This window comes from Sciurus vulgaris (assembly GCF_902686455.1).
Source record: "Sciurus vulgaris genome assembly, chromosome: 1".
NCBI classification, from domain to species: domain Eukaryota; kingdom Metazoa; phylum Chordata; class Mammalia; order Rodentia; family Sciuridae; genus Sciurus; species Sciurus vulgaris.
Window position 1 is genome coordinate 101,268,578 of NC_136461.1, and position 23,242 is coordinate 101,291,819.

Genomic DNA, 23,242 nt, shown 5'->3' on the forward strand with positions numbered 1-23,242 from the left:
CCTGACAACCACCTTTGCATCCATAAATTTGGTTATTTGGAGCACCTCCTACGAATGGCATCAGGCCTGTGCCTGGCTTCTGTGCCTGGCTTAGTTCACTTAGAAGCCTCTCTAAAGATTGGTCAAGAAGAGTCTTTGTTATAACTTGGCTGGAGTGGAGAGAGCAGGGAGCAGAGTGACACTAGAAGATTCTGGAAAAGATGAGCAGGAGCCAAGTAACAAAGGCTTTATAAATCAGGCTATCCTAAGAGCACTGAAGAGCTTTAATTGGGAGGGAGGGAGTGTGACATGATCAGGCTATGCTTTCTTAAAATCTACTCACACTGCTTTGTGGAGAATGGACTGGAGGAGGCGAGAATGAATGCTGCAAGACTAGTCATCATGCTGTCATCACTGAGAGACAAGGTAAATGACAGGTCAGGATGAGGATGGTGGTTGAAACAGACATAGAAGGTGTGAGATATTTAAAAGGTAAAATTGACAGGATTCAGTGACAGACTGGTGACAGAAAGGAAAAGGTATCAATCTATCTCTTGGTATTTCATTGAATCTTTATTGCATTCTTGTGAAACACCTGATTGTATTCTCCATTTTAGAGATATTTGAAATTCGGAGTATTGAAGGGACATGCCCAGGTCACCTAGCCAGTAAGTCTGAATCTGAAGCTACTCTTTCACTGGGCGTAATGGCATGTGCCAGTAATCCCAGTGACTCAGGAGGCTGAGGAAGGAGGATTACAAGTTTGAAATCAGCCTCAGCAATTTAGAAAGGCCCTAAGCAATTTAGTGAGACCCTACCTCCAAATTTAAAAAAAAATAAATAAAAAGGATTGGAGGTGTGGCTCTGTGGTTAAGTGGCCCTGGGTTCAATTCCCAGTACCAAAAAAAAAGAAAGAAGGAAAGAAAAGAAACCTCACTAGGCATGGTGGAGCATGCCTATAATCCCAGCAACTTGGGAGGCTGAGGCAGGAGAATTCCAAGTTCAAGGTCAACCTCAGCAATTTAGTGAGGCCTTAAGCAACTTAGGGAGACCTCATTTCAAAATTAAAAAAATAATAAAAAATAAAGTAACTCTTTCCACTATGTTAATACAGGAGCGAAGCAGCTCATCCTTGAAGGTTTCCTTCCCTCTTTTGTGCCACCAAAAGTCACAGTTAGTCAATACCTCTAGCATTGCATTTCACTCACAATATTCCCATTACCTGTTCATATCTGCAACAGGGAAACAAATAAAAATATTGTGACAGAATCTGGCTGCAGCTTGAGTTAGTTGACCTGCAAGACCAGTACAAACAATTCTTTTGTTGAAGAAGTGACTTTGTGAGATGAAAAGTGAGGGCCTCTGGGTAAACTGAAGTGAGAAAAGGTTGTGCAACAAGGAATTAAGTTGCTCTGCATGACAAAGTTACAGAAATTTTAGAGGTGGGACTATGGTCTTGGAGTGCCTGGCACTCAGTTACTCAATATGTTTTTGTTGAATGACTGATGCTTTAAGAAGGAGGTTAATCCCTGAAAAAGATGAGAAGCAGGGTGCAGAGAGAAGAAGCCTAGGAATTAGGTGAAGAAAGAGTACTGATAAAATCAACATGGAGTTCTTTGAAATGGGAATGGTCCATGAGCTTCTTGGGATAGTAGTAACTGACACTCAATTTTAAATTTTCTGCTTTAAAAGAAACATTGTTGTAAAACTGGGCTGGAACAGAGTTTCTTTGTATGAGATGCACCATATTAATTCCTAATCAAATGTTTAAGCAATCATCTGATAAATACTAAAGGCAAAGACTTCTTTTAGGAAACTAGTTTCCAGCCAGCTGTCAGCTCTCAGTCAAGCATCAGGGACTTTTTGGCAGAAATTGTTTTTCTTTCCTTTTCAGATTAACGCAGTAATTTAACTATTTTTGTTTTTTTTTTTTTAAAATAGAAAATCAAAACTATTTTCATTTTCTATAAAGTATCCCTAGTAAGTGACAATTTTTAATAAATCAAATTTAGGTCGAGTTCCTCTGGACAAGTTTGAGGTAAACCTTGATCTATGTGCATGATAAATTGTCTAAAACAGTGTTTTTTTTTTTTTTTTAATACTTTTTTAGTTGTCAATGGACATTTATTTATGTATATGCAGTACTGAGAATCAAACCCAGTTCCTCACACTTGCTAGGCAAGTGCCCAAACGTAGCCCTAATCCAGCGGTTTCTAAAGCATGGGGATTTGGTAGAAATGCAATTCTTGGGCCCACCCACACCTGCTGAATTAGGATCAGCAGCTTGTGCTTTAACAAGACCTCCAGATGATTCTAATACACCTCAACTCTGAGAACTGCGAGTCTTTCAAAACCTTTTTAAGGCTTCCCATACCATACTCAGGTCCCCAAATTCTCAGTTAATTTTGCTACACACAACAGTCTTTATTTTTTTAAACACTACTATAGATTGAACCCAGGGGTGCTCTGCCACAGAGCTACATGCCCAGACCTTTATGTTTTTTTATTTTGAGACAGGGTCTCATTAAGTTGTCCAAGCTGCCCTTAAATTTGGAATTATTCTGTCTCAGGCTCTGGAGTCACTGAGGTTACAGGTGTGCTCCACCATACCTGGTGTGCTCTGGACAACAATGAACAAGGATCATTGTCAGCATCTTAAAGTTGCTGGCAATGATCAGCCACAAAATCATGGCAGATTGGGGAAAGGGTTAGGGGCCAGGTGACAATTGTGAAGCAGACTGCACTTGGAGCTAACCTGAGAGCAAATAAGAAATAAACCCTCAAATGTGTGGCAGACAGTTACAGTGTTCATCCTAAACATTCATCACCACTTATTCTGATAACAAATAGATAACTGATTGATTGATGATAGATGTTAAATAGATACACAGATGATAGATGATTGAATGGATGGATGGATAAATGGATAGATGGATGGATGGATAGATACAGATTCATTTTCACTTGAGTTTATAGATTTTTGCCTCTCTTCATTCATGTCTCCAGGCAGCACACATGATCTAAATCTAGCCAAGATACATCCCCTGGTCATAATAACCAGTTCAAGAATGACCACACGGCCTGGAGTGGTGATACATACCCATAATCCCAGCCACTGTCTCATTTTGTTTATTTATTTTGTATGTGGTGCTAAGGATCAAACTCAGTGCCTCACACTTGCTAGGCAAGTGCTCTACCACTGAGCCACAACCCCAGCTACCCAGTTACTTTCTCAAAATAAAATAAAAAGGGCTGGGGATATAGCTAAGTGGTATAGTTCTTGCCTAGTGTGAAGCTGGGTTCAATCCCCAGCACCACACACACACACACACAGTGGACCAAGCAGAACTAAAGGGAAACGACTGAATTTTTCTCAAACTCCTTGGAAAGAGAGAGACAGGAGAACTTTTCTATTGAATGTGACAGGCAACAAAAACGTGCTTATTACTAGTTAAGGAAGAAAACAAAACCCAAACACAGAGAAAATAGTATTGAGATATGAAAGACACCTGATACTGGTAACATTTTTGAGAAACTAGATCAAGCCTCATCTGAAGTCAGACTACTCCTGTATTTTTCCATTGCATGAGCCAATAAAAATTCTTTTTAAAAAAATTTTTTTTAAAAAACCTTTCTTGATTTTCACCAATTTGGATAGAGTTTTCTCTCCCTTACATCTGGAGGAGTCCCGATTATGATGTAAGATAGTGATGTGAATTATTTTATTTGGAAAGTGTGAGTCCTGATCATGATGTAAGATAGTGTGGTTTGAGTTATTTTATTTGGAACACGTGGCTGCAAGAAAGCAGTACTTGAATCAGACAGTTACATAAGTTTACCTCCCTTCAAAGCTGTGAGTGCCCTGAGTTCAGAATTGTGTGTTATTTATCAATGTAATGCTAATAGGCTTTCAATGATTATTTTAGGAATAAAAGAGGACGAGAGGAAGGCAAGTGACAGAAAGAAAAGGGGATGGGAAATGTACAAACTTCTTCCAAAGAAGCAGAAATCCTGGGTCACCTGATCACTTTGTTGAGGGCAGACTAGGCCCCACAGGGGCCCAGCAGGAGGTTTGAAGCAGGAAATGAGGGCATAGAAACTTCCAGCACCAAGCTACTCCAAAGGGCCACTTACCTGGAAATTGCCTAGAAATGACGGTGCAGTCATAACCGGGTCATTACTTTCCCTCCAAATATGTCTCCCTTTTGTGAGCAACAAGGACCCATTCAACCAAGTGTGGTACTTCAGCTGAAATAACAGACCAGAGGAAATGTGTAATTGGCTTTCATCAAATTGAAACTGTAGGGCAGGCTGGCCCAGCCAAAGCTCTGTCTCTGACCCTATAACAGCAATTGCTTTCTGCTTAATGTCAGGTCAGGTGTGGCGAAGAAATGGGGGAGGGTTAGAGGAAGGAGAAAGAAGACCAGCCTTTGGGTCAGCTGCAGACCTTTAGCAAGGCTACTCAGCCCAGAGACTTTCTGAATAGCCAAAAGAGACAGAAAAACATCAGGTGATATCTGGAAAGAAGACACCTGGGGAATAGGAGGAAGAAGAGGAAGAGAGAAAAAAGGAGTCAGAAGAGGAAAAAAGAGTTCATTTTTAGTTTTAAAAAATGAAGTTTTAAAAAATTATAGCCAAGTAATCTTTTCCCATATGTCTGCCTGTACAAAACCTACCTTTTGAAACAACAAAATATCAAACCAGTCATCAATTCATCACATGGCATGTGATGATAACAATTTAACAATTATTTAACAATTTCAAAGAGGAGCCTGAAAAGGAAAAAATGTGACTCACCCAAAGTGTCATAAAGCATTATTTCCGGGACTTACAACTAATCTGTGTTTGGAGGAGGTGAAAGGAGAAGTCAAAAATAATCCAAATCCTTGGGAATTTTGCTGGGCTATTTGGAAACTCCATGGTTTATCTCCTCTACTTCCAGGAATTTTCTATCTGCCATTCGTTTTAGGTCCCTATAAGTTTTGTGTTCCCCATCCTGGCCCACCAGCTTTAGGGGCGCATGTAAGTTTCACACAGAATAATTCAAGGGAGTCAGAACTGCTGGTCCTCTGGGTTCTCTCCCTGAGAAGAGAACTGATAGCAGTAATGGTGTACAGTTCCCAGGGTGCTGCTGTGGTTACATGTTTCCTTGAAACTGTCCCTAGGATCACAAAGACTTCTGCCTTGGCTTTCTCAGGAGATCCAAAGCAGCACATGACCCTAGTTTCCTGGTCCTCAGAGAAGGACTCAGGCAGCCCTAATAATGGAAATAACCCTGAGTCTCATTAGCCTGATCTGGAGTCCTACCTCTACCATCCCTCAGCTTCAGGGTGGAATGGGAACAGTGAGCCAGGAGGACCTGGTAGCTCTGTGACTGCTGGAAAGCTTCTTAGTTATCCCCCCCACCATACTTTTTTTTTTTATTTAATTTTTTGGAATTGGAGATTGAACCCACCGGTGACCTTGAGTGAGATACTTAAGCCTCTGAACTTGCTTTCTCTCCTGAAAAACTAGACTAATAATTACTTCTCAGAATGGTTGTAAGAATTATACATGTAAATATTATAAGGATTATAGATGTAATATATTTAAAGCCCCTGGAGCAGTGCCTAATGCAGTAGGCACTTAATGTTAAATTTCTTTCCCTGTTTCTCTGGGACCTGTCCCCATTGCAAATGTAAGGGTTTCGCAGCTCCTCAAACCAAGCCGGTCCCGATATTTAGTTAAGAACAAAAATAATTTATCTGTGAAGGTGACTTTTTGAACTGCCTGTCCTTGGAATCCCCTACCTACTGGGCTTTCAGCCCACACCCATAAAAGGAAAAACTATTAGACCGTAGACCATCAAGAGATGGCCAAAAGGAAAGCTGACAGTTGCAGGATTCACCACTCAACGCTAGGCGGAGCAATAACCTCGGGAACGCAGTTAGAGCCACACCCAGAAATCCCTGGACTCCTGCGGTGCCCTAGCAAGAAGATCCAAGCAAGAAGAGAACGTTTCAGAACCCAGGAGAGTCTTCTGGGAATCATTGATGCGGAGAAACGCAAGCACACCTTCACTTCAGCTTCAGCCTGGCCCAGGATGGAGCGCATTCTCTGGCGTCTGAATGATGACCCCCAGGTGTGGCAGACAGGCCATATCGCTTTTCCCACTCATTCCAGTTTATCTAACTCACACAGTATCTTAGTAAATGCTGTGGGTTAAGGCTAGAGGGCTTCTTATAGAGCCCCAGATGTTTAATTGGAAGGCAAGAATCCGCAAGGAGAAAGAGCTTGAGCAAGATCTCCCATGTGGTTTATAATAATCCCTCATAGGGGTGGCCAGACACTTTGAAGTACATCATCTTGCCTGGATATTCACAACCATCTGGTGTTTCTAGGCAAGCTATTATCTCATTTTACAAAGGAGGAAACCAAGATTTAGGTAAATGTCCATAGCTGTCCCTTTCTCTGTTAAGCCTTCATTTCCTTCCTCTCTTGCTTTCCCTTGTTTGTTTTTGTTTTTAATATAGTACTGAGGATCAAACACAGGTCATTGCATGTGGTAGGCAAGCACTCTGCCACTGAGTTACACTTCCAGCTCTCCCTGGTTTTAAAATCAACTCCAACTACACACATAACTCCAGGAAAATTGCTACTAAGCTCCAAGTATTCCATAAATCAAATTTTAAAATATTTGCTGCATTCCCTATTTTTCTAACCCATGCAGCACAATGAAAAGATGATAGAGCATAGTAATTATGAGGGTGCACTTTGGAATCAGATATGAGTAAATGTCCTGTGTTTATCATTCATGAATTCCATGACAATGAACCTCTTTGTTCCTCAATTTCCAAATCTGTAAAATGGGAATACTGGTGTCTATCTCAAGGGATTCTTTTAAGGGTTCTTAAAGAGATGTACCATGTAAAGTTGGTGAATAGTGGTACATGACAGTATCTTGATAAATGCAAGTAGTATATATTAAATTGCACTATAATCATAGACTGAAATGACCTTCAGGAATCAGTCTATTACTTTCATGCCATTTACTAATGAAGTTAAATAGGGTTAAATGGGGAGGTTACTTTGTCAAGTAGGTTTGTGTACTGGGTTGAATGGTATCCTCTCAAACTTCATGTTGAGCAAGAACTTCAGAAAGAGAAACTATATAGAAATAGGGTGTTTGCAGCTGTAATGAGTTAAAATGAGACCACACTGGATTAGAGTGGGTTCTAAATCCAGTATGACTGATGTCCTTATAAAAGAGAAAAGGTCATATAGGAACCCTCAGACATGGGGGCGGGTAGGCCAGGTGATGATGTACACAGATTGGGGTGATGCGACTACAGTCAAGGAGGACCAAGAACTGTTGGGAATCACCAGAAGGTAGGAGAGGGGCATAGAATGAATCCAGTTCAGAACCTCCAGAAGGAATCAACCTGTCAACACCCTGATCTTTGAACTCTAACTTCCAGACAAAGAATAAAAGTCCACTGTTTTAAGCCATCCACTTTGTAGTAATTTGTTATGACAGCCCAAAAAAACTAATACAGTTTATGACTGAATTTTTTTTTTACTTCCAGTCTAAGTCCCTTAACTCTTATCATTGCCTCCCTAAATCATCAATAAGTATTTATAGACCATCTACCTAGAAAGATTACCTATTTGGAGGAAAAATTGACCCAATCTATAATCTTTTAGCCCTTTTTATAAAAGTTGTTACCAGACACACAGTAGGCATTTAATAAATATTTACTGGCAAGTTGATAAAATAAAAGATATAAACATGTTATATTGTTATATAAATTTAAGATATTATTATAAACCCATTTTCTATCTCTGCATACACGTTTGCACCAGACTCTCAATTTATTTACAAGTTTTACATAGTGAGTTTTACAAGACTCTAGAACTTGCTCACACTGCTCCAGCCTGAAGGGCACGTGAGGTTCACAAGCCCTGCCTATTCACTACCTCCAAGGGTGACAAAAGGAAAGCAATCTGTATACCCTCAGGACTCTGAATCCTAAAAGACAAGGATGATCTCATCCTTGCTGAATTGGTCCACACTTAGCTATGCGCAGAAGCAAACCCAGGGCACCAGAGAAGCTGCCCATTGCTACTCACACCAGATCAGTCTTGGAGTAGCGTGGGTGGTGGTGGGTTAATAGCTACAAAGGAAGGGAGCGGGAGGAGCCATGAACTGATTTACTAGGACAACTCTTAGAGTGACTCAGAAGCCAGCAGAAAAATAGCCTGTTGTCCCACATCTGCCTCATTGCCAGGCGATGAGGTACTTCCTCATTGCACACCCATAAGCAAAGCAAAAGGGAGGAGGAGGAAATAGGATTTTTCAAGTTTGTGGGCCTATTCCAACACCTAATACTCTGTTTTTAACCATTTCAGACATTTTAAGTTAGTATTTAATGAGCACCTATTATAAGCCTGATCCTTCATCTTACCTTTCAGATATCTTTCTGAAGTTCTGTGTCCTACAGTATTACTCCAAAAGCACCTGGGGGCTGTGGAGCACCTTGACACACCTTCTTGCTGTACTTCATACACAGTTGTAGGGATGACCTTCCTCAGTCTACAATCAACAGGGGAAGGCATGCTGCTGTTTTTCTGGCTCTAATCCTGGCTTTATAACCATCCAAATCCATTGCCTGGATCAGTTCTCTGAGAGCCAGTCTGTGGTAAGCAGAATATGGCACAGGTTTGGAGTTACATGTCCATGTTAGAAGTTCATTCATTACCATTTACTAGATTTATCACCTTAACTGATTTCTCTGAATCTCTTCCCATCTGCAAATTGGGACACAATGGTGTCTTGCAGAGTGGGATTCATTTCTCATATAGTACTTTAGATTAAATATAATTATATGAAGGTACATGGCACAGTGATGACATGATGAATACTTGTTTGCTTCCTTCGAACTTACACAGACTGACCACATCCCTCCGCCCCACTCTAAACTGCAGGAAGGTAGGCTGCTTCTGCCCTGAGGGTTGTTTGCTTAGGTTGAGTACTAGGTTCCTAATACTGTCTTGCTAATAATAATTGTGAAGATTAGGAATAATGTATTTAAAGTAGCACATTATTTGTGCACTTGGAAGTGTATTTTACTTAAAATAACCTAATTATTAATTTAACCAACTGTATCAGTTGGTGAGCTTAAGTGCAGACTACGAAAAGGAAACCAGAAATTTTGACCTCAGGTAGGGGCACAACTAAGGAAACATCATTTTCCCTTTGTGTCATTTGGTCTTGTCTAGGTCTTGCTATCACCAAGATCTGTGTATCTGTTCACAGGAGGGCAGATATTCATTCATTGCATTGGAACGTCCTTTGTTTCAGCTTCACTACAAACGCCATTACCCCACAATATAATGGAGCCTAGAACACAGAAAAGCCCCCTCGACTGGCAAGGAGTGTGGAAAAACAACACACAAATTTGCAATTATTTGACTTCTACGTGGAAGGCAACTCAGCCGGGTTTATGCCCTCTCGGGTGGTAGCGGGTTTCTCCGCCCCCGGAGCTCCAGAGCTAGAATTCTACTCTGCACAAATCGTGAAAAGAGAAGGGTGGTCTCCTGGTGCTTCATCTTTGCGCCCTAGCTTCTAGCACCACACCCACAGGCCGGTCGGGGGGGGGGGGGGGGCGGGGAAAGAGGGAGCAAGGAAGCCACGTTACTAGGTTTTCAACAACTAATACTAAAATAGACACCAAAACACTTAATTTATTAACATTTTGGATAAAATCCCAATTAGGCCACCAGAAGCCCGCCATTCCTAAACTTCCCATACAACTGGAGTAAAACACGAAGCACTCGCCACGGCCCAGCCCAGTAACCTCACAGAAGGTTGAAAGTTGCAGAACCGGGGCGGTGAAAAGCGCTAGCCCACCCTCGAGCCCCGCCCGGAGGAGAACGCTTCCTCCCGGAAGTGACGCGAGCTCAATCCCAGTTTGGCTCTTCCCAAACAAAAGGGATCTTGGGGCCCCGGGAGGAGCTTGAATGACATTGGAGAAGCCCCTCCTCCAGCCAGCGCGGATTGGGACTAGCGTTGTAGAGGCGAGGCGGCGATTGGTCGTGGTGAATGCCAATGCCCCGGCCGGCGGTTGAGGGGGCGGGGCCTCGGAAGGCTGTGGATGGGGAGCCGGTGGCGGAGGCGGCAGGGAGTGGATCTCCCGGCACCGCGGAAAGGTAGGAGCTGCTGGTGGTTGGGCTTGGCGTGACTGGGAGGCTGGGTTCTCTGGAGAAAAGCAAAAGTAGAAGCACCGGTAGACTCCCGCCACGGTCCCTACTGCCGCCGGGGCCATACCCTGAGGGGGCGGGGCCGTCTCCTCCACCTCCCGGTATTCCCTGAGGAGGCGTCTCCTCATCCTTCGAGGGTCCTCGCACCTACTTATTGTCCTTGGTGAGTTTCCAACTCCACAGAAGGGGCTTCCCTCTTGACAGCCCTTATTTAAAGCCCCCTCTCGCCCTGCACGCATCAACCTGGCAGTTTCCCATTCTCTAGGCTGCTGCCCCAACCCCATTTTGTACCCCCAGGAGACCAGGCATCCCTCCCTCCACCTGTCCCTGCCCGCTAGGGTGGAACCGATGTTGGTTTTCTCCGTAAGATAAAATCAGCATTCTCCGAAAAAGAGGGATGAAGCGAAGCAAACATCAAAGACCCGACCTAGACAGCCAGCTTCACAGACGAAGCGGCCTTCCCCCTCTTCAGTTCTTCCCATCCCCCATTTTCTGATGCCTGACTTTCCTCCTGCAGCCCCTAGGATGGTCTGGTCTCCTGCGGAGAGTCCAGAGCTGCCCTTCTTTGGGACTTTTTTAAGACTCTGGAAGAAGGAGGAATAGTAAACTATCTCCTTTCTTTACCCCTTTGTACCTTCCCTTTCTTTATTCCCTATTACTCATGGGGGAACCCAGCTTTTAAGGGATTTTTAGATTTGAATTGGGTTTCATTTTTGCTTTCCACCGGATTTCTTCCCTGGGAATTTAATGAAAAACCATCCTCTTATATTTCACAGTGAGGTGGGTGTGTTGGGTATCTGCAGAGTTGGTCTTGTGTGGGTGGGAATGCAGTGTATATTGTTTGACAGTGAATAACAGCCTATTTTTAAATGAAACAGTATAGATAAGTAAATAGCATTCCATTAAGGATCAGTATCTACCAGTGTGGAGTGGGTTGGTCTGTTGCTCAGGGAGACTGCAGTTAACCTTGAAGGTGTGCTGCAGTTTGAAACAAAAGGCAGGAAGTGTTTGAGGAAAATTCAGGTTCAGTTGGCTGGTTTATGATTAATCTGGTCCTGTGGCCTTTGGTTACTCTCTAGCCCCTCTTTTATCCCCAGAGGAAACTAATACACATATGATGTTAATCAGTTTTACAATGCCGATATCATGTGCCAAAATTTAGAGTGTGAAAATAAGGGTAATCTCAAATTCTTAGAGATAAGAGTAAATAAAGGCATGATAGACTCTAATTATTCACACCAAAAAGTGTTTCTGTAGTGTGCTTATAAAGATTTTGTCAAACTGGCCTTCATTTCAGCAGGTGCATGGTATTGATGATTTTGACCCAGTGTTAATGTCATTGAATCTCCAGTAATCATCTGTGGCCAGCCCTTCCATATATTAAAATTTGCCATATTTTTATCATTGTTTCTTCTGTTTTAATCTCAAGTCCATCTCACTACTGTTAACTGTAGCCAAAGTTGATGGCAATGAGATGCAAGGAGTTGGAATCACAGCGAGTGATTGTAATGGCCATTGTCTTACCTTCCTGATGAGAATTCTGATGGTAGACTTGCTGAAGGTAATTATAGTTAGGTTCCAGCATTCCAGAACCATGCTCATTGCTCACAGATCTACTCAGTGATTGTTTCCAGATCTCCAGGAAAGCACAAAAAAGAAACTGTGTGGAGGGTCTCTCTAGCACATACAAAGTTTACTGCAATAGGAGGATTAGACATGGGCCCCCAGCAATAGCAACAGAAAAAACTAAAAGCAGAACAGGAAATCCCCCAAAGATGTATCTTATTACATGAGCAGAGAACAAAAAATAAACTAAGGTAAGACACTAAGGAAACCAAAGTAATGGTGATTGCCAGGGCCTTAATAATAGAGGAAAAGGTAAGTAGGGTTCTTTGATTATTTGGCACAATAAACAAGACCTGTTTTATGCACCTTTGGGTTTTGGAAATCTTTCCTCTAACTTTTTCAACATTTTTTTTGTTCATGTTAGATAAAGAAAAACATTGTATGCAGAGGATATTTATGTAGATGTCTAATGTATCTCGTTAAATTATAAATTCTTCAAGGGCATATAGTAATTTTTTTACATCTTTGTACCTGCTGTGTAATATGACTTAACAAGTGTTCATTGAATTTAAAGTTATCACTACAGAATGGACTGAAGATAATGCACTGATAAACTATGATACATCTTATTAGTATAAACAGTCTACTTCTTTTCATAGAGATTTAACTTGATTTTTCCTATCTTACAAAACTGCATTATTTTCAGTGACTCTAAAATATTTAATTTCCTATAAAATTTACTTGTTAGATAATAGAACTTTGCTATCATGAAAGCTGAACTACACTTAGGAATATAGTCACTAGTAGTCATTTTAGGATACTATTTTTCTAAGACTCTGACTTGATGGGAGTGAAGTGAATTTAGGAGAGCACACTAGGAACTGTTTGCTAATTTTTATTTAAGAATAATTTCAGAGTGTTTGGTTTTGACATATTACTGATCTACTTTGAAATTCTTTTAAGTGGGTGTTTAGGTTTTTCGTTTTGTTTTTGGTGTGCTGAGTATTGAACACTGTATACAATCACTGTACCACTAAACTACATCCCCAACCCTGATTGTGTGCTTTTAAAATAGAACTAAATATATTAATAGGGCTGAGAGTAGTGCCACACACCTATAATCCCAGTGACTCAGGAGGCTGAGGCAAGAGAATCACAAATTCAAAGCCAGCCTCAGCAATTTAGTGAGCTCCTAAGCAATTTAGCAAGATCCTGTCTCAAAATAAAAAATAAAAAGAACTGGGTATGTGGCTCAGTGGTTAATTCCCCCTGGGTTCAATCCCTGGAAAAGAAAAGAAAAAGAAAATATAAATACATATTTTATATATTTACATACATACTCATATAAAAAATAGGGGCAGAGAACACTATTGGGTCCACTGTAATCATGGTGGGCATATTATACTCATTCATGACTGTGGATTTGTGTCTTGTTCAAATCACATTTGTATTGCTACCAGTTACTTTGCAGAACAGGATTTGAATTTTTGGCTTTTCTGAGCAGAACAGAATGGTGTTTCTTGGGGGTTGTCATTAAACTGGTGTTTGGTAGCATGAGATGAGAAGCAGTGATTTATTGTTAGAGAAAATCTGTCCAGAGTCTGTGGTGTTTGACACCAGGAGTAGGTTGTCAGACTGTTAAGACAGGTAATTCCTGAATGTTTTCAGCTAATAATTAAAAATCAAGTCTTCCAAGTTTCAATTCAAACCATTTTAGTGAGAAAATGGCCTATTAATTGTGAGGCCATACAATGTGGCTATTTACAGCACAACTGTAAAGCAAATTGACCTTCTAATCCCAGCTCTGCTACTCTTTCATTGTGCAGCCTGGAGAAAGAGCAGAGTTTTCTGTATTCACTGTACCTCAGTTTCCTCAGCTGTGAGATTGTGTGTGTGTGTGTGTGTGTGTGTGTGTGTGTGTGTGTGTGTGACAAAGCAAGGTACCCACAGACAGGAAGTACTCAATAATGAATAGATATTATTACCCTTATTGTTAGCACTTGGCACGTGAGTTAAAGCAATTAATATAAAATAGCCTATTACTTCTTTAACATTTTAGCAAAGGTGACCGAGTAGTGTCTGATTATAGTTATTGATTATTTTTGTTTTTAAATATATCAATATATAGCTAGAATTCTTAAGTAGAGAGAAGTAAAGCTTGCATATGTCATAATGTCAGACACCTGAACCGAGGATCTTTAAGACTACCTCTCTTGCTTCCTCAAAAGTAAGGAGTGATGGGGCTGGGGAGATAGCTCAGTCAGTAGAGTGCTTGCTTTGTAAGCACAAGGCCCTGGGTTCGATCCCAAAAAAAAAAAAAAAAAAAGGCGTGATTATAGGAACAACCAAGATTGGGATAAGAAATTATGGATAGGGAGTTAAGTGTGGAGGTGAGGGATAGTAAGGATGGGAGTTTATGGGTTGAACAGGACTACAAGCAGGCATTGAAGTAAAGAATGAAATTATAGGGTTCCTCCCTGACAGGTATATCCTAACTCTATATTTTCAGTATAAAGCCAAAATTTTCAATCTAAATGTGTCCTTTGCTATTGAATGAATCTTTACTGACTTCTGGATGTGCAAATAATACAATCCTTAATTGTTATTGACTATATTCCATAATTGTTAATGAGTTTAATAGAAACTAGAAAGGAAAATAGGGGAGCACAAGATAATGGAACTTACAGATAAAAAAGATTACTCATCCTGAGCCTTAGGAGCATCTGCATAGATCCTTTGTTGCAGAACTGCTGGGAAAGGTAGGTTGAAGTGCGCTATGGCAGTTTACCATCATAGAAAGGTGACAGCCAGGACAAAAACAAGGATAAGTTGTTTGGACAAGAGGTAAGAATTATAAACCAGAAAGGAGAAAAGTATGAAGAAAACCCTACCATCTGGGGGTGGGTAGGAAAAAGAGAGAAGCACTAATTTTTTTGTGGGGGGAGGTGCCCTCTTGGTTGGTTTCTGCTAACAAGTCCTTTCTGTTACAGCAGGTGCTATAGGAACAACAGAACCAATCTAGTTCTTAGCTGGCTTAATATTTAAAGGTACAAATATAAATGTACCTTTACATTGGGTTGTAGCTCAGTGGTGCAGCACTTGCCTAGCATGTGTGAGGCACTGGGTTTGATCCTTAGCACCACACAAAAATCAGTAAATAAATAAAATAGAAGTAGTGTGTCCATCTACAACTAAAAAATTTTTTTTAAATATTTAAAGGTACAAATGTAAATGTTTCATTAAATTGAGGACACTGGATACATTTTCTTAAAAGGCTCCCTCTCCAAAGACTTCTTCACTTTTAAGCCCTTGACTCACTACACTAATTCTCCACATGTTCCCCTTGGGGGTCTAATTACTTCTCATTCAACATGTCTTACATCACAGTCATCATTTCCCCCCTAAAACCAGTTCCTTTTTTAACATCCTCATTTCTGTTAACGACGTAAGTCTAGCCACCCTGTGTCAAAACCTCAGCTGATCTGGGATTATTTCCCCTCTTATGCTTCCTAAATGAAATCAGTTACCAAGTTACTGAAAGTTAATTCTTTTTTTATAATATACCTTGTATCGGTCTATTCCATTTTACTGCCACCATTCTAGTTCACATGTTTTTGCCTCACATCTGTGCTGTTAAAATTTTTCTACCAACTGCTTTTTCTGCTTCATTTTTCTTCAGTCAAATCAGCTCTGTATCTTAAGCCTTAGCCTTCCTAAAACTGTGCTTTCATTATGATAGTTACCTGACTACAAATGTTTAGCAGCTGCTCATTTCCTAAAAGATAAAGTCCTAATTGTGGTTTGGGATTTCCAGTCGATGTTTTTTGAGTATCCCTTTAAACCAAAGACCACAGGGTACTAAGTTTCCACAAGCTGAATAGACACAATAGTTGTCCAGAAAAGTTCAGTCTCATAAGATAGAAAACAGGTATGGAACCAGATGAATTAATATAATAGAATGTATATACATATTCATTCTGTGTTTAATGTAAAAATAGCTCTGATATTTTTAGAATAACTACTTCCTAGTCATTACAAGTTAAAATTGTAACTTGATTGAGCTATAAAAATTTAATGGAAGCAGAGGATACTTTTCATTTACATTACTAAGGGCATAACAAGCTAATCTAGGCAGAAGAATGTCCTTTTCTTTACAAGTAGTGTGCAGATGTCATTGGCCTGGAAATGTGTTGAATATATCCCAAAAATGACTTTCCATAGCTAGGTCATCTCATTGAAACAGATCAGCCTGCCAAGTCAGAACGAGTAAATTTGCTTTGATTTGTAAATTTGGCACATGAATGATAAACAATGATGCTCCATTGGTGGGAAAATTTCATTACCTTGAAGCTAAATGAATGATCTTCAAGTATGAGAAATGAGAGACTGACCAATCACTAACTCATTTAAACTACGTACCTCCTATTAGAGTGTGTATTGTTATCCCCATTTTGTACATGAACTAGTAGAGCTCAAAATGGGGTCAAGAAACTGTTGAAGTGGCAGAGCCAGGATACAAACCAAGCTCTGTAAGACTGCAAAATCCGTGCACTTTCCACTATAACACATTCTTTTCACAACAAAATACTGTTCCTGAAGAACCTTGGAGCAAAAATAATTAATAGGTTTGTTGTTAATAGGTGATTGATACCAATTGTTAAACTTTTTTTAAATCAGTAATTTGTAGAACATCATCAGATATACTTCTGTCAGAGGCTTGTGTGAAATTTGTTGTTGTTGTTGTTTGTTTTATTTTGTTTTGTTTGTTTTTTCTAGTTTGGGGAAGATCAGGTTATGAATATAGCCAAAATACAGATACCTTAACTGTTTATGGTTAATTCTCCATACCTCTCTGGAGTTCCTAGTTTGGAATCCTAGAGGAGTCAATGACTTCATCTTACACTAAGAAGGATTTTTGTTTTCCAGGTTTCTAGAATTGTGGTCCATGAATCATTTTACTGAAAATAAAATCAGTCTACATATTATTGTTCCCTTGAGGTGGCCTTATTTCAGAAAAACAAAAATATAAAGAACCAAAAGATGATATAAACAAACAAACTGGATTGAAATCATGTTATAATTTAAGTTGAATAAAACCAACTAAGAAATATTGAAATAGTTCAAAGTTCTGGTAATATTCTGATGTCAAGATATATATCTTGTCTTAAATTTTCAATGAAAAGATTTAATAATGTAAAACTACTATTTGTTTTCATTAACATCCATTCGAGTACTTTAACTAATGTAGTTCTTCTGGTTTGGTCTTATCTCTGTGAGAACACTTGAAAGGGTATAAACAGGTATCTAGGTAGACAGACCTGTTTTTAATGCTTTGTGCTAATGTCCTTATATGAAGGGAGAGATATTTGAGTGTTTGTTTATAAGCATACAGCTACTTCCTACTTTTCTTCAATATATATACAAATCTTGCTGGCAACACATAAGAGAGACAATATGACAAAGAGACAGACGCATGCAAACATACACAGATGATGCATGAATCTTAGAACCAAACAAAATAAAAACCTGATACCTGCCATGGTGTACCAGAAAGTGAATTACACTGGATTTAAAACATGAGTGTTAGACCTCATTAAATTTAACTGTATTCACATACTTAGTACTCATCTGTAAAATGATAGTGCTGACATTATTTCTGAGGTCCCTTCTAGCTTCGTGAATCACATTTTAGCCAATGTTGTTCTGCCACACCATTCCAAAGGTGGATAAAATGAACTCAGATGTGAACAGTGAACAGTGGTTACCAAGTAGCAGTTGTTACCATGGAAGACTCTGGAGTCAAATTACCTGGTTTTATCCCATTTTTGCCACATACTAGCTGTGAGACTTTGAGTAGTCTACTTAGCCTCTGTGTCTCAGCTTTGCATCTGTTAAATGGGGATGATAGTGATGATGATGAATTTGTTAATAGTTACATGATATCTGTCACCTAAGGTGATTGTGAGGATTGAATTAGGTAATACAACAAGTACTTGGAGCACTGTCTGGTATGCATTAATGTTTAGCTCAGTAAATGTATCTTTTTTCATAGCTCAGTAAATGTATATCTTTTTTCATTAGTACTATTATTGCTTGAAGTCTTTGGCAAAAACTATGCTATAGAATTCTGCGGTGGTGGTGATTAAAGTTATCATTATTCATTTCTGTGGTAAGCATAAATCTATAAAGCCTGGTATCCTAGAATCTGCTTTGAATAGAATACTGTGTATTTTAATAGAATACTGTAATGTTTTAAATGTTGACCTTGAAGAGTAGTAATGTAACTGTAGAACTGGTCTCTTGAGACTACTTCAAAGTCTGTCTTGACAGTATCAAATAAGTAAGCATCTGGATCCCATAGCACCACTGTAATTTCTTTGTAAGTGCACTATTTGTATTTTTACATTTCAAGATAACTCAGCATCATTCCTTAAAGAATCCTGAAATTTACAGTCTCTAATAATGTTCCCCGCCTTTCTATTTTCTATGTTATCTATAATGTAGCTAAAACAAAGCAGATTGGTAAGACCAAGGCAAGGATGCTGGAAATAGCATGTTACAGGCTCTCATACTTAGGAGAAGGCTTAGATCTAGTTGTTCATATAGTGGTTAAAAATAGTAAGTGGCACCCGACTGTAATCCTGGCTCTTCTGGAGTTTGAGGCAGGAAGATTGCAAGTTCAAGGCCAGCCTCAGCAATTTACCAAGACTGTCTCAAAATAAGAAGGGCTGGGGATATTGCTCAGTGGTTAAGTACCACTGGGTTTAATCCCTAGTATTGGGGGGGAGGGGAAGGAAGAAGGAAGGAAAATGGTTGACAGGTTGGATTATTTTATTTGGCGGCAGCAAAAGAGCACCACAGACTGAGTGACTTAAACAATAGAAATTTATTTTCTCACAATTCTGAAGGTTAAAAATCTAAAACTAATCCTTGATTTATAGAAAATTGTCTTCCTGTACCTTCACATTGTCTTACCCTAACCTGTCTGATTCCAAATTTCCTCTTATACAGACATGAGTCATATTGGATTAGGCACCACTGTAAAGGCCTCATTTTAATTTAATTACCTCTTTAAAGACCCTGTCTCCAAATTCAGCCTCATTTTGAGGTATTAGGAATTAGGACTTCAACATGTGAACTGGGGTGAAAGGCAACAATCTAACCCATTAATACACATGTTATAGAGATCTGAATAGCCTAATATCTTTTACTTTCAACTGAGAGAAACTTGATTTGAGATAATGGTAATAAAGCTTATAATTGCTTAATATTATAGAATTCAATAAAACAAGATTGGTTTTTATACTCAATTTTAGAACTTTTGTAAATAGAACAAAAAGTTTTCTTTAACACACATACAAGAGAGATACTTTCCTGGTCATAAAATTACTTTCTTATAGTATATTGACATGTTTTTCTTACCTAGTCTGATAGTAAAATAGGAATGAGAGGAGCTGGTAATCCCAGCTACTGTTTATTGGGGCTGGGGACGGGAGCTGAGGCAGAAAGATCACAAGTTTTAAGGCCGCCTGGGCAGTTTAGCAAGACCCTTTCTCAAAATCAAAATAATAATAATAGTAATAATAATAAGAGCTAAGGATGTAACTCAGTGGTAAAGTGTCCCTATTCAATCCTCAGCACTGGAAAAATAAAAATAAAAAAGAATGGGAGGGACTGTTTAGAGTGTTGCTACTGTCTTATCCCAAATGCATAATTAACTCCTGAAAACCAGAAGTGCCAGAGGGTAGGGAATCTTAAATCTTTTGAAATAGTCAAGGTAACATGTTAACACCTTCTACCTCCTGATAAGAGGTGCTTTGGATACATTTTTTAAAATAGCAGTACATTTTTGTTCATATTTACATTTGGTGTTTATAAATGTGATGTGTTTATCATTATTATTATTATTTCATATTTACTGTTTTTTTAAGGAAGTACATAATCTACTGGAAAGCTGAAAGAAATACCCTTTTCATATGTCAGTCTTAGCTAGTTGAGTTTTAAGAATTAACTGACCCATATTTTGCTTTTGCTTATATTTATGTGAAAGTGTCTTTATATATTTAGAGTAAATTTGCTTTATGTCTTTGTTTATATCTAATTGCTAATACTAGAAACTTGTAGATGACCTGAATATAAGTCCATTGTAACCCAAGTATAAATTGCTTCAATTTGATATAAGTATATAATAAAGGAGATTTTACTGATCTCCTAAGTTAAATAACTGATTTTAAAAATACTGGCTGAGTTGATTCTTCTAAAAAATATCTGTTTAGATTTTTTATTTTTTTGAGGTGTTTCTGTGTCACGAACTGACTCATCTAAAAGTGTCATTTTTCCTCTTTCATGTCCTGTATCATCTACTACTTGGAAAGAAATAAATCTTTCATTTCCACACAAATATATATGCACACCCAGATACTAGACAGACAAACATTTTACTTGTACTCCACCGTGCCCTGCCCTGCCCTGCCCTTTTGCTCACATAGCTGTAGAAGTTGTTTGGGGTGTTTTATTTTCTGCTGCCCAATTTCTGTATGCGCAGGTATTATCCAGAGAAGGATCAGAAAGAAAAGAGAAGAGCCCAAACCACAGCATCATGATTCTTAGGCAAAAGTAGCCCTGTACTTAGAGATTTACTGTGTGAGTGTGCTCTTCTTGATATCCATAACTCTCTTCTGACTGTTGGCACATGGAAGTTCATTAGAAAAAGACATGCTGTCCTGGCTATTGGCTCTGACTTGATGGGAAGTAGCTGTGAATACTGTGAATAGACCACATGTTGTGCTGGGCAAGCTCATTTGAAATCACTTATTGGTATCATAAGTTTTTCATATTTAGCCTTTAAGTGGTCTTATTTTTCAAGGATATGTAAATATGTACATCTCTATTCTTTCTTATTGTATATATGTATTTTTTATTGAGAAACTAAAGCTGGCTGTACCACAAAGGATGATAACAGACAACTTATCCACAAGTGGTTTTTATTTCAAATTTATAGACTGTAGCATTCCTTAGACAGAATTATCTGTATGTAAACTCTGAGGAAAGTTGTGTCTAGGAGAAAGTCAAATGGAAAGAATGAGCTGAGCATCTGGTTGAAATGATCTTGTCTTTCAGAGACACTTAATGAATGATGACAATGACAAGTAACAGCTCATTTAGAAAATAAGCAGGGAAGGAGTCTGCAGAGTACAATGTGGCATGCCAAAAATCTGGCAGTCATAGTTCTGATAATGAATATGCGGTTAGAAACAGCCTTTTTCTGAAAATTCAGGGCCACAAGTCTGCCCTTGTATTGGGTAGAAATTGCTGGAATAGCTTACTAAGTGATTTGCCTACATGTTGTTGGTTCTATATTCTTGACCACAAAACAAACCCACACTATTTTCTCCTAAATTGAGAGATTCATAATTAGTTTTTTTGTTTGTTTTTGACACCGGGGATTGAACCCAACAGCTCTTTACCACTTTATTTTTTTTGAGAGGAGGTCTCAATAAGTTGCTGAGGCTGGTCTTGAGCTTGTGTTGATGGGATTACAGGTATGTGCCACCACACCTGGCTCGTAATTAATTTAATGACTATTCTTGGTTAAATAAAACAACCAAAAAATTTACTGTTGCAGTTTTCCTTGGACACTACCTATGTGACTCTTAGATTTCAGCAGTTCAAAAAGGCTTTCAAACTTGGTGCCTTAAAACCCTAAACAAAATTATAGTTTATTAAGTAAATTTAAAGTCTGCTTTTTAAATTTTAATTTCTTTTTTTGGTGCTAGGGATTGTACCTAGGGCCTTGTACATGCTAAGCACACACTTTTACAGCTAGGAAAATATAACTAAAATTGCATATAATTCAACACTTAATATTTGGACATAAATGGGAAAAGTAAAAGCTAGAGATATATAATCAGCCTTATAAACAAAGGAGATGGTCACAGGTTGTTTATAGGAAATGAGAATTTTCCTCACTGAATTTGACAGATTAGACATTTTAGTTGTAATTACATTTTTCTGCATATATAATTCATAAGTCATGGTGATTCAAGCAAATAGACTTTTTTCAGTTCAAGGACAGAAAATCAGTGACATTCAGAAGTTTGTAATTGAAATGGCACTGGACATCTTACAGTAAAAAAAAAAAAATTCAGAAGCTCCTACCTTTCCTAATTACAGTTACAAAAGGGAAGTTAGATTCCTGATGTTTTTTTAATATTATTAAGTTTCAACTTGAATAATTGACTGTTTTCTTCTTTGTCAGTATCAACCTACAGCTGTCCAGCCTATAATGACACTTGATGTAATGGGATTTACAAATTGTTTATAGTATGGTCACATGGACAATAAATTTCTTATTGTTTTGCAGCATTGGACACTTTTCCACCATGCTGATGGCATTCTAAATATATTTGTCATTTTTCACAAGTTTTAACTGAGGAAAACCAAAAGAGTTTATACTTGAGGACTAAAGTACAACTCTATCAATTTCAGGTCAGTATCACCCCCATCTCTGTCCACGGGAAGATCATTGCCATCATAAAACATAATTCAGTTTTACTTTCTTTATATTTCACACAAAAATTGTTATAATGTTTTGTATGTTGAGGTTAGTTTCAAATGTACAGAATAGCAAATTGCTAAATTTTAAAATTCATAAAGGTTACGGGAATATGTTTATTCTTGAGTTACACAACTGTGGCCCTTTTTTACCTCCTGTATAGTATTCGATATTGTATTCACTTTGTTTAAACACTAAGCTAAATGAGTTGGTATGTATTAGTAAAATATTCCAGATGTTAAAATGTGTGAGCTGGTTGTGGTAGTGCATGCATATAATCCCAGCTTTTGGGGAGGCAAGAGGATCACAAGGTCAAGGCCTGCCTGGGCAACTCAGTGAGACCTTATTTCAAAATATAACTGAAAAAAAAAAAAAAGTGTTTGGGGATGTGACTGAGAGGTAGAATGCTCCTGGGTTTAATTCCTAGCACCTCAAAACAACAACAAAAAAATTTGTATGCAGGAATGATTTAGGCATTGAGGTAGCAAGTATGAGTATTGTTCTTTATGTGGTTAACAAAGAGTAGACTTTTTTTCTTGCCTAGACTGGACTACTTTAAATTAAAGTGATTCTGAGATTTTATTGATTTTATTCTTTTATGAGGATGTCTATATATCATAACAGATCAAAGGCTTTGATTTACATGCAGTCTAATTTAGTTATTCTTATTTAATTGTACTCTGTAAGCTTAGAATGGAACCAGGATTATCTAGTTTATTTGACCTATTAGAAACTCGGGGCCAGAGCAACTAGATAATTTTTTTCCCTCAAGTTCATATAGCTAGCTGAACAGTTGCAAAGCTAAGACTAAAATTCTGTACTCTTCACTTTCAGTCCATTATGTTTTACTTATATTATACTATTTCTCTAAGTCGCAGTTTTGAATCTCTAAATAAGAATGTT

The 23,242-nt window shown here is 38.6% G+C and overlaps 1 protein-coding gene across 4 annotated transcripts in view; it reads left to right on the forward strand.

Moving 5' to 3' along the window:
• Window positions 1-10,025: 10,025 nt before the first annotated feature.
• CTTNBP2NL (CTTNBP2 N-terminal like) overlaps window positions 10,026-23,242 on the forward strand; it is a 53,906-nt gene continuing 40,689 nt past the window's right edge. For 2 of the 4 annotated variants that reach the window (XM_079135506.1, XM_079135503.1), the window contains exons 1-2: window positions 10,026-10,167; window positions 22,148-22,272. The gene's annotated coding sequence lies outside the window, so the exon portion shown is untranslated. Of the gene's footprint in view, window positions 10,168-10,203; window positions 10,382-10,407; window positions 10,999-22,147; window positions 22,273-23,242 lie in introns of those variants that run through there. The other 2 variants (XM_079135505.1, XM_079135504.1) reach the window with 2 other exon arrangements.